Consider the following 13,074-nt stretch of genomic DNA (forward strand, 5'->3'; position numbering starts at 1 on the left):
TTTGCATTTATGTTAAATTTCCTTACATGTCTGGAATAAATCACTAAATCACTTTAATCTGAGCTTTGATTAACATCTACATAATCAGTACATTAAATATAGGAAAATAGCTGATTGTTACATAAAAATGCAAAATACAGAGCATAATATTAGAGTAAATGGCAATAAATCAGTTAGAAAAGGTTACAAATAGAGAAAAAAATTATTTTGGAATTGCCACAAAAGCAGCACTGGGTCTTTATGGGTTAACTCCATAATACATAACTACACTATTCCTAATGCCTTTGACTTTTACGAATATTGTTTTTTTTCAGTCACACAGATCATATTGTAGATTTATCCTGTAATGTAGAATATTGTGTAGCATGGTGTTATGTCATGAGTTACTCTTTGATCCACTCGTACTGTCAAGTGCTTCCTGATCCTTGTGACCTTCTTAATACCGTACTACTCCACCAGGTTTCATAAAGGAGACACTTCTATTAGCAGTGTCTTTCATTACTGTGCACAAACAGAACACAGCAAACTGTCTGATCCATCAGAATCATATCCCTCCAAGCTAAAGCATTCCTTTTATTGATGGAAAAAGTAACGACACACTCATGCATCTACACTGCTGGAAATGTGCAACAAGGAGGAAGAAAGGGTCTGATGTTCTGCTTTATCTCACACAGAATGATGACAACGGTGCTGTTGTAATGTCTGCAAAAGGATTGCTTCAAGTTCAGCTGGAAACACCAGCAATTTCCTGAAACACTTTTCTGCACAACAATGACTCCAATTGCAGGAAAGGAATCTGACACTCAACACAAGAATATCGCCTCTTCCACACATACACAAGAACACATACAGTATCTACTGTTATAAACAGATTCCTGCCAGGCTTCAGGCCTTCAGGCCTAGGAGACTTTTTTATCCTTTACCTCTGAAATAATAAGAGTTATTGTAGACGTATGTTTGCATAAGGAGAAACAGGACCAATGTCCCTGTATCTCACCAGCATGTTTTATCAAGAATTAATAACAAGTTGAGTATGTTAGAGTCATGTGGTCTTGATGCAGGAGATCAATCTCCCAATAGAAGTGGGTGGTACTTTGACTGGAGGAGAACTCATCTAATTCAGTGAAAGTCCATACATGACTTCCTATCAGTGCTCAGTAGTAACTATATTGTTATCTCTAACCATTTCTATGTTATAAGCCATTAAAATATGGTCCATTTTAAGTAAAGACACATTTTGAATATTTCAAAGATTTGTCAAAAATTCAATAATCTCAATTTTTCAAAACTGTGAACAAACTTTGCAGATATTGTCTCAAGAAAGCAACATAAAAGATTAGAAATGAATCCCACCAATAGTTTTGTTGGAGAAGATGTTGGAAGACAACGCTGGACATATAACAATATGATGAATGATCAAGAATCAGCAAGAGAAGTGATTAAGAATCTGACTGATAATTAGACTTCTCAGGGCTGCAGTTTCAGCCCCCCCCCCCCCCCCCCCCCCCCCGCAATTATGTTCTTTAAGTCATAAATATATTGCTTATGCCAACATAGTGATGCTACATATCATTTGGAGGCTCAGATTCTTCATATATTTGCTATTTGGGTATTTTAATTTAAATCATGAGCACCAGAGAACAATACATGTTTATGTTTACGCATTTGGCAGACGCTTTTTTCCAAAGCGACTTACAGGGGAAAACCAATTAAATCACTCAATCAATCAAATTTTATTTATATAGCGCCAGATCACAAAAAAAGTTATCTCTTGACATTTTATATATAGAGTTGGTCAAAACCAGACTCTAAGTCAATTTACAGAAACCCAACAGAATCCTCCAGGAGCAAACACTTGTGACTGGTGACAGTGGCGAGGAAAAACTTCCCTTTAACAGCAGAAACCTGGAGCAGACCCAGACTCCTGGAGGATGGCCGTCTGCCTTGACCAGTTGGGGTTAAAGAGAGAGAGTAGAGAAGGGGAAAAAGAGAGAGCGATAGAGATAGATACTGGGGGAGAGGGGGAGAAGGGGGGAGTAGGGGGAGACACATAGAGGCGGTTGAGGATACATCATACATCAATACATCATAAAGTGAAGACATGTTGAGGTTTATTCAGGTTCCTTTAATCCAGGGGTCCGTTATGATTTAAGGAGGTCTGGATAGAGACATTTCCCTGTGTACAGGTCTGCAGCATCATCATGTTTAAGTTACATTATAATTTAGTTATACAGGAATGAATGTATGTGCAATGATGTAGCATTGTCATCGTGTCAACATCTGGAATGTGTGAAGTCAACGACTCAGATGAAGAAAGCTGTAATTCAACAATATTCATATTTAGTGCAACTCTGGACTCTGGAGGATCAATGACACTCATAACCAGGTTTAAATTTTTCATTCCTGTGTTTCATGATTTTAGTGACTTTCTCATGACATTAAATGAAACCCAAGTTTTAAATCCACAACCGCATTATTTGAATGTTTTGAATAATTCACAATCTGCTGAACTTGTCAGATTCTCTTTTCACAATATGTCAAACATTACAGCCTCCTCAGACTAAACAGATCACACCCTTGGAGAAAACTCACCCAGAACAAACTAAACTGAATATAAATGAACCAGTTGTCTCTGTTTAAAATGACGACACAAACCCACCATCTCTCTCCTCTGACTCGCTGCCCTCCTTCCTGCCGCTGTTTTCTTCTGTGCACACCCACTCACTGAGACATGGAGCTTCACACACACATGCACACACACACACGCGCGCACACACACACACACACACACACGCACGCACGCACCCACACACACACACGCACACACACACGCACGCACGCACACACACACACACACACACACACACACACACACACACACACATAGGGCCATCTGTGGAGTTTGTGCTCCACACCTCACCACCCCCTCTCCATCGTCCTCCCCGCTGTCAGAGAAAGGCTGCTTCTCGGCGGTGGGCCCTCGGAGGTGTAGGAGGAGGAAAAAGAGGAGAAAGCAGGGACAGACCCGGGGGAATAACAAGGGGAGGAAAAGACTGAGGTAAAATGTGGGGAAACAGCAACAGCAGACCTAGATGGAGACAGTCATGAAAAACAGGACCTGTTTTCTTTTGTCTGTTTCTGTGATAAATACTTTTAATATCAGTGAACTGGACATCACATGATACTCCCCTTCTGAGTGTTGTACATGTACTACAGGGTGGGGAAGCAAAATTTACAATATTTTGAGGCAGGGATTGAAAGACAGTGTATGACCAATTAGTTTATTGAAAGTCATGAGAATTTATTTGCTACAAGAAAATTGACATAATAGAAAATGTTTTTATTCTATGTGTCCTCCTTCTTTCTCAATAACTGCCTTCACACGCTTCCTGAAACTTGCGCAAGTGTTCCTCAAATATTGGGGTGACAACTTCTCCCATTCTTCTTTAATAGTATCTTCCAGACTTTCTCGTAATAGTTTTGCTCATAGTCATTCTCTTCTTTACATTATAAACAGTCTTTATGGACACTCCAACTATTTTTGAAATCTCCTTTGGTGTGACGAGTGCATTCAGCAAATCACACACTCTTTGACGTTTGCTTTCCTGATTACTCATATGGGCAAAAGTTTCTGAAAAGGTATGGATAATAGTGTTAGGTATGATTATGACATCAATATATGTTTGGTTTCAAAACAATTGACGTAGTGCCTGCTGAGAAAAAACAACTAAATGTTCATTGTAAATTTTGCTTCCCCACCATGTATATGTTTTATATACCACCACTGTCACCAAGTGTTTGCTCCTGGAGGATTCTGTTGGTGTCTGTAAACTGGCATAAGTGTCTGGTTTGACCAGCTCTGTATGTAAAGTGTCATGAGAGAACTTTTGTTATGATTTGGTGCTATATAAATACAATTTGATTGATTGATATGTTTTTCAGGTAATATTGCAGAAACTAAAGTAGAGCTGCAGCTATGGATTATTTTTGTAATCAATTAATCTATTGTTTGTTTTTTCAATTCAATTTGATTGAATGATTATTTGAATAGGTGAAAAAATACATATACAATCTATCTATCTATCTATCTATCTATCTATCTATCTATCTATCTATCTATCTATCTATCTATCTATCTATCTATCTATCTATCTATCTATCTATCTATCTATCTATCTATCTTCATAATAAATGATAATAATAGATTAGATTTATATTGCACTTTTCTATGAATGCATACTCAAAGCACACACAGAGGATCTATTATTCATTCGCTCACACATTCACACTCTGGTGGTGGTAAACTACATCTGTAGACACAGCTGCCCTGGGGCAGACGGACGGAAATGTGGCTGCCAGTCCGTGCCTACGGCCCCTCTGACCCCCTCCAGTGTGAGTAGCAGCACTGGAGGCAAGGAGGGTGAAATGTCTTGCTCAAGGACACAACAGCACATGGATAGAGCGGAATTTGAACCGCCAACCCTTCGGTTATTGGACGACCCGCTCTACCATCTGAGCCATGGATGGAAAAAAAAAGCATGAACCTTATTGTGACACTACATACACAGCAAAAAATTATTTCTAAGAAGTGACAAAAGCCTAATTTCTAGAACATTTGTCTTATTTTTCATCTAAATAGGAAAAAAAGCTTGCCAAGAAATTTTTACATAAGAAAAATATTCATATTTTAAAAGAAATATATCTAACTTTTTCTTAATAAGATTTTCCAGCTAATATCAAGGTGATTTTATTTCTTGTACTTAGCACTGTTTGCTAAAATTCTAATATTTTTGTCTAATACTAAGGCACATAATGTTTTTTTTTTTTTTTTTAGCTTATAGACTTTTTTGCTCGTTTTAAAAATTCTAGCCAAGAATTTTTTTTTTCTTACCTTAGGCTTATTTCTAGCAGGACATTTTTGCAGTGTAAGCATTATGTGACAAAAAAGATGTCACAATGAATGTCTCCTGTAATCAAAACCCAAGGTGGTTTAGTGACATTTTGCATGGGCAACTTTTTTTTGGGCTGGGCAGCAAATGATATCTACAAACAATATGTTCACTGCAGTCTTCAACACATTTGTATCCAATTTAATAACAACTTAAGATGGAACTAACATACACATTTTAAAAATACAGGTAAATATTTTTTAATGTTTTTATGAAAGGTTAAAATTTTAAAGGAGTAAGTGATGGTTCCAGTGTAGAAAAGTAAATCTATAGACATACCGTACTTTCCGGGCTATAAGCCGCACCTGACTGTAAGCCGCAACTGACTTTAAGTCGCACCTGACTATAAGCTGCAGGTGTCCACGTTGTGACATGAGATATTTACACAGAACGATGGGAAACAGAAAGATTATTTAAATATTTATTTCCATACCTTCACTGCTTTTTTCTAAACACTGCCTGTAACACGGCAGTAAAACGGCTGTAACAGGCTGGTTAAAAAACCCAGAAAAGTCATTGATCCTATCTCCATCTTCCTTCTGCGCATTGAAACCACTGCAGTTGTCTTCTTCAGTGTCGGAGTTGAACATTCCCAGAAAGGCTCCGTCACACACCCTCTCAGTCTCTCTTCCATTGTCACTCTCAACGGCACTTGTGGGCAACAGCTCTATTTCCTTCTTAGACAGACAGATCACTTAGTTTTAACTTAAAAGCTGCATCACATGCATTTCTTCATGTGTTTTCCATGATGAGGGTTTGTGCATGACACGCAAAATGATTGTCAAAAGTTAAGTTTAAAACTTCTCTTCGCATCACCTCTTCCACCTGTGTGTCTCACTTTTGCGCTTCCTGCTAGAGCGCCCCCTGAAGGCCGTTAGCCCATAAAAATCTATACTTGAGCTGCATCGCTGTATAAGCCGCAGGGTTCAAAACAAGAAATAAGTAGCGGCTTATAGTCCGGAAAGTACGGTATTCTGCTTTTTTGTCCTCGTGCCTTCTGCGTTACGCTCCATGTTGTTTGTGTTGATCCTGGCGTCATGTGCGTCACAATATGTGAAACACAACAGTGGAACCGATGTTCAGTGGCAGTGACATTACAGAAAAAAAGCTTTGTTTCAGGAAAATTGTAATCAAATATTTGTTTTTATCCTTTTGAGTTGATCAATCAGTGAATCGTTCAAGCTCTAATCACAATCAACAAAACCAGCAAACAGCATTAACTTTTACATGATGAAAAACTTTTTTTTTTTTTTTTTTAATTATCTATTAAATAGTATTGTCATGAACAAAGTTGAATAGTCAAAAAAATATACATTTTCATATACGTTCACAGGGAAATTTTTCTAAATAATTTGCAGTCAGATATACTTCATCTCTGAAATGTATCGAGGCTGTGCTGTAAAAAACATCAAGAACATCTCTAATCTGAACAAACTGCTCAAAATAGGCTTTATCTAAAAACAAATATTCCTGTGTCCAAATCAAATGTTTTCTTCAGATGGCACGCAAAGCTAACACATTTACAAACGATGAATTATGGATTACACACACGGTTCAGTCAATTCACAATCCTGTCAGTGGATCACAATCTGTTTTTGCTTCAGAAAAGCGTCTGCATTGTTTGCAGCGTCGTTCCTCTAACATCAACTCAATTACTTTTGTGACAAGATAGTGTCAGAAATACAAAATACACTCTTTAAAATGCTTGGCTTATCAGTGTTTCATTTTGCAGGTAAACATGTTCTTTGATTTTCACTGTTACTTGTGAATCTGTCACAATAAGAAGGAATACTGACTATAGGATATCTATGGAGTTTTACCATCAGTAACAGAAAAGCAACAGTTTCTTATCTAAGTTCAACTCCTCTGCGTTGTATCTGAAGGTCAGTCACACTTTTTAAGGATGTAATAACACAATATCTGTCTGTATTTGTTGTATCAAGGATGTAAACACAGTCACTCTATTTCCAGTTTAAGGAGAAGGACCTCCATGATTAATATTCTGTTTCTCACCTCAGACTGAAAATGTGGTTCATGGATACATTTTCACTCTAAGGTGTAAAGGAATACTAATCATGGGAGAGTAACCTTCAGAAATGAGTGGCACTACATAGTCTGGTTCCCTCTGTTGTCCTCTGTATTAAGCTGGGCTTCAGTAAATGTGTCTGTGTAAGACTTCTGTGAATCTGCTGAGAGTTCCTGCAGCAGCGGTTCACCCGGGGACAGTATCAGGAAGGGGTTTAAGACGTAGTGTTAGACTGGTCTCAGCTGAGTCTAATACCAGTCTGGCTTATTTCAGTCAAAAAAAAAAAAAAAAAAAGACACGAAACATTTCATACAGTATGTCTCTAATTTACATATATTTTCGATTGCACACTAAACCCCCAAACCCCAAATACAGGAGATAGGAAAGCCTTGGGATGCATAAGTTTGCGCCCCTAACTACATGTGGTTGGATAGCTTAGCAAGTAACACTACGGTCTACGATGTTCAAATCCCAGCAGGAATGTCTGCATTTTTTTCAACATTTTACATGTTCAAACAGGGGGCGCAGCGCCGAGGATGCCGGTAGATAAATTTGCAAGTATTCTAACTAGTTATAGGAACATTAGCCTACCTTGTCATTGCTGATCACAGGGATCATGCTAACTAGCTTCTGTAAAGCAGGGTTAGAGTTAGTAATGAACATACGACAAGGTTCAAGGTTTGAGTTGTATTTTAGTGACATTAAGGGCAAAAAATCAAGTTCTTGGTTATGAACTGAAAATATATCAGTTTAGGGTCAAATTTTCTCAGGAATCTGAAATCATTTATGCAAAATCTCTGGTTAAATTGGCTTCATCATTGACAAAGCAAGTCAAAATCTAACAAATTGGTGGGCAGTTTCAAAAACAAATATGAAAATTTGGTTGTAAAAAAAACTCGATCTCACTTTAGGAAAGTAAATGGGCCTAAATAATATAAACTAATTGTAGCCCATGTAGGTGGGCTTAATTGATTACATTTTGGAGGCTAGATATTGAAAATTGAGTGAATGCAAGTGTTTTTTAGAATGGTATGTATTTTTTTCACAAACTAAAAACTGATGGGGGTAGGGTTAGTGAAAGTAATGATTTGACTTATCTAATATTCGAATTTACTTAATTGTTGGGTAATGCTTTATTCACAACAGAAAAAGAAAGAGAATGGTGTAAAATACATACAGATTTATGATAATATCAACTCTACATAAAGAATTATTTGTCAAATTCTTACCTAGAAGCCAAAAAATCTAAACAAAATTGTCACAGGACGTCTTCTGAGGAACTGGCTGATATGACGTCATTGACTTTGAACTGAAATCACTGAAACTCAAACTCATTCAAAAGGCCAGACCATAAGCTTTTCTTCTTAGGTTAAAAGTAAGCAAGTTCAATGAAAATTTGCAAGCAGCAACAGGATTAATATGGGTTTTCAAATTATTTGTCACTGAAAAAGGGTAATTTTTGCCCACTTTTTAGCAAACATCAAGCAAGAAGTCACACAAGGACAAGTGATACACATTTTTTGATGTTATATTCTGAAACTACACAATTTTTCCAATAAATTCAACACAAGACACCGCATGAAAGGTAGACATTTATTCCACAATATTTTTTTCACAGTAATGTCACAATAATGATAGTCAAAGTTTCAACCTTGTCATACGTCCATGTGGACAATGGAGTGTGTTCTACTGTCTTCGCCCACTGGCTGAACACCAACAAGAAATAGAACCTTCCTGCAGCATTTTTGATTCCTTAAGGCAGGGGTGCCCAATCCTGGTTGTTGAGGGCTATAATCCTGCCTGTTTTAGATGTTTCCCTCTTCCAACACACCTGACGGTCATTTTCAGGCTTCTGCAGAGCTTGATGACAGGCTTATCATTTAAACCAGGTGTGTTGGAAGAGGGATCCATCTAAAACATGCAGGACACCGGCCCTCGAGGACCAGGACTGGACACCCCTTCCTTAAGGTCTTGTAGTCTTGCTGTTTGTTTTGTTTTTTGTTGTTTTTTTTTCTCATTAGAGCAATTAAATTAAGGGTGAAAAGTGTGTTGTAACACAAGTGCTATTGAACATGTACTGAGTAAAATATTACTGAAAATTGATCAGTAATGCCTTACACTACCGCGTTACAGCAAAAAGTAATCTGTTTCTGTAAAGCGTTACTTTTGTAACAAGTTACTCCCAACCAGTGCTGGAGTTGAGGGAGGATGAGGGGGGATGCCATCCCCCTGAAATATAAACAATCAAAATGATCCCCCTTCTAAAACTGCCATCCCTCCTTTCCATCCCTTGCGTCATTTTATCAGTGAATGTGGTATCACTGCTATATGTAACAGTCAGGGTGTTTTGTTCATATTGATTAAAACAGTGGGGGTGAGAGGGCACGCACACATACAATGACACCATTTCTTATGTTATTATTTTTATTCTTTGATTGATGTCAAAGTCATACCAGCACACGCATTTGCAATTTTAGCACCATGGCCAAGCGACCAGGAGGACAAAGCTCTGTGAGGGACTTAGGACCCTCTGTGAGTCCACCCCTGTTCCCCTGTCAGTGTACAGGCAGAGTGAGCAGGTTCTAACTGAGTTCATAGGGAACAGAGGTTTTTGGAGGGGTGGGCTTTAAGTTGTTTTTTCTGTGCGTGCGTCTTCAGTCTTGGTTCTTGTCTTTGGTCACTGTCACAGAGGGTGGTACCGAGGCACTCATCCTTCTGTGTTCAGGCACTTTGATTTCTGATTCTCCTTCTTTCCACACACTAGAGTGTCTTTCTTTCTTTCTTTGCTGTTTCTCTGACATACTTTGCATCCAAACGGACATTTACATTCCATCATACATTACACCCACTCCTTCCATTTATGGCTTTATCCCCTAGACATTTTATATTCAACTTATTACAATAAACAAACTTTATTTCAGTGTGAACCTTGTGTGGTTGTCCCTCTTTATGCTGTGGTCTCTAACGAGCCGGGCCAGAACACCATACAGGAGTTATCCATTTTACTTACCGTTACATATTAAATAAGTGGTAACTTGTGCACATTTAAGTTCAGAAAACAGTTTTTTTTTTGTGCTTTTATGTATTTTGGCTATGACACTTGCAGAAGGCTGCATTTAACTGCTGTCATGCCATTCCTGCTTATTAGCATTTCATTAGATGATACATGTAGACTGTATGTTTTTCTACAGGTGTTTTGGTCAGTGTCCCGCCCCTGGACGCTCGGCGTCAATGGGGGTGAATGGAGCTGTGGGCGGAGCTTGGCCAGGCTGGACGCCAGGCTTCCACGTGCTGATTGGAGGATCAGTCGAATTTCTGAATCTCGTTTGACAGCCATTTTCAGATCTACTCCTTCACTTGACAGAGTTCAGTTTAATACCGTCGTGCATTCTGCTGTGAAATCTCACGTTAATGCCGTTTTATTCTAACTCCTATTCTTCTGCCCCTGCTTGTGTGTGCGTGTAGCGATTATCTCGGCAGATAGACAACAGGTTTAACAAGAAAAGCTGGACGCCGAAAACTTCTCTCCAAATCTTTTACTTGAGACTCACTGTAAAACTGCAACATACATACAAAATATGTCTCAGTTCTGTTCAATGCCTCAGTACATTTACATGGCATTATACATTTAAATGAATGGGAAAAAGACCACTAGCTCGATGCTAACTTGAATGGGAAAATCCATAGACACGCTAACGATTAGCATTTACGGATTAATTTAAGATTTACAACGTCATTTTATCCAGCCACAAAGGTTCACCTCAGGGAAATTTTATACTATTCATTCTTACAACAACTGAACATAAAATACTCACAGGCAAACGTTTGTTGGGCCATACACACAAAGTGATAGAAACGTGTCTGTTAGTTCCTTCTTATGTCCAAACTGACTATGGGAACACCGTAAGGACAAAACATACGTTAGGGCAACTTATTCTGACCACTAGAGGGCCCCCTTTGCTTACTTTGAACAACTGAACATCACATATTATTGGGCTCATTAGTATTAGTACTTATTAGTGGGCTTAAGACTCCTGTCAATCACTCACAAGCAGAAATAAACTGGTGGGGACATAAACATGGAGAAAAGTACTGGTCTTTTCCATGGACATTTTCATTTTAAATGTCTTCAGATGGTGGGGTTGTGAAGGACACAGTTGTTTGTAAGCACTGCAATGTGGAATTATATTTTATCACTGGAGTACTTCCAGTCTGAAATATCACTTAAAGGCAATACACGCTGTTGATGCCGGCAACCCCCCATATAACTATTCGATTAATCGTGATTAATTGCAAAAATTCATGTGATTAATTGTGATCAAAAATTTTAATCGCTGCCCAACACTAATTTTTTTTTATTGCAGTACTTTTTGGAGTTATTATTGTACATGTGTGGTGGATGGTTAGACTTAACACTAACAGATTGTACATTTTTAACTCTAATAGTGTTAATCCCAGTGGACAATGTACACCTTATGAGTAGTATAGTAAACACTAGTTAAATTTACATTTTACACCACAGAATCTTACTTGAATACTGGTGCAGTATTGAATAGTTAACTCTGTTGGTGTCACTAATTAAGGAACTTTGAATACTAATCTAGTGTTCTTTTCATCTATTGTGGTGTTAATATTTTACACTTAAAGAGTTTGTCTGAGCACTGTCATAGTGTTAATCATTTTAACACTTTCAAAAGTGTTAATTTAACACTTAACCAGCGGTTCCCATATTAACCCTGGCTTGGTGTTAATTTTAACTCTGAGGGTGTTAAATTTGCATTTTCAAATTTGCAGTGTAGGTTGATAGATTGCGCTTTTGAGACAATGGGAGGATCAGAATAATGACTAATGTACTTTAGATGTATAAATGTGAACACCTCCCAGATAGTGTGTCCCTGTGTGTTTCCATCCTTGAGACTGACCCAGTTTCCCCTCAGACATTTAGGAGGATGTCAGTGTAGTCCACATACCCTTCGCTGCTCCTACTGCATTTGCTCCATATAATATTCAAAATATAGAGCACAGTTCAATTATTTAGAAAAATATGTCTGGGTTATGGGTCATAAGTCGTGTTGCTCTCTCAGGGAGTGTCTACCTGGGCAGCATAATATTCTGTCTGTGTTATTGCAAGAAAAGAACATTTCATGACTGGCCTGTGGTTTTAATGTGTGATATTTCATGGGGAAAAAAAATACTCATTAGGTCATATAAGTCTACTTTGTTTTTCTTTACCATTTTAATGTTGTATACACATCTACACATCACGCACTTACCTAATGAAAACAGACCTTCGTGTACAGTCATAATCAGATAAACATATGCTCACACAGAACAAGCGAAATATTTGCAGACATTCGTGCTTGGTCATATAAAAGCACACACCGTTACAAATTAATGCAGACATTCGAGGGTGAAAACACACACAGTTTGTCTCAGTTGTCTGCGTAGCTTATTTATGACACAACTCTCAGTGCTCGCCGGTCCCTCTGAAACTGGGGCAATGGGATAATCCCCGGTCAGATGTCAGTCATATTTAGGAGTGGAAGCCAAGACACTGCAGACTGTGAAATGTGCTGTATTAGAGCAGGCATTACTAAGAGATGAGATTAAATACCAGCCTGGATGCATTTCATGGGCACTTGCTGATCAAGGTTTTAATTTTATGAGTCAGACAAACTCATAAGCAGGACGCCACGCAGCGCACAGTACTGTGCAAAATCTTAAACCACCATTAGGTTTGTCATTTTAGCAGGGTTATAAAGACCACCACATGCATTACTCAGTCCCCGTATCAGTATATGCTAAACTGGAATATGCATGAAATACAGAAACAGCATTAACCCCTTAAAGCCTGAAGTTATATACAAGCAGACCTATAAAAAAGGTGTTGTTTTGCTTTTAAGCAGATACTAAATCAAATATAAATTGTTAATTTGATGATAGCAGATAAAATAGATAGAAATCTGGGTTTGATGCAAATTTGCAACAACAAGCATAAACAAGTCAATTAGTTTAGTAATTAGTGTTGCCTGACTGCTAGAGGGTCCTGAGTTCGATTACAACACTTTCTGTGTGGAGTCTGCATGTTCTCCCTGTGTC

This window comes from Sphaeramia orbicularis, chromosome 14, assembly GCF_902148855.1.
Source record: "Sphaeramia orbicularis chromosome 14, fSphaOr1.1, whole genome shotgun sequence".
NCBI classification, from domain to species: Eukaryota; Metazoa; Chordata; class Actinopteri; order Kurtiformes; family Apogonidae; genus Sphaeramia; species Sphaeramia orbicularis.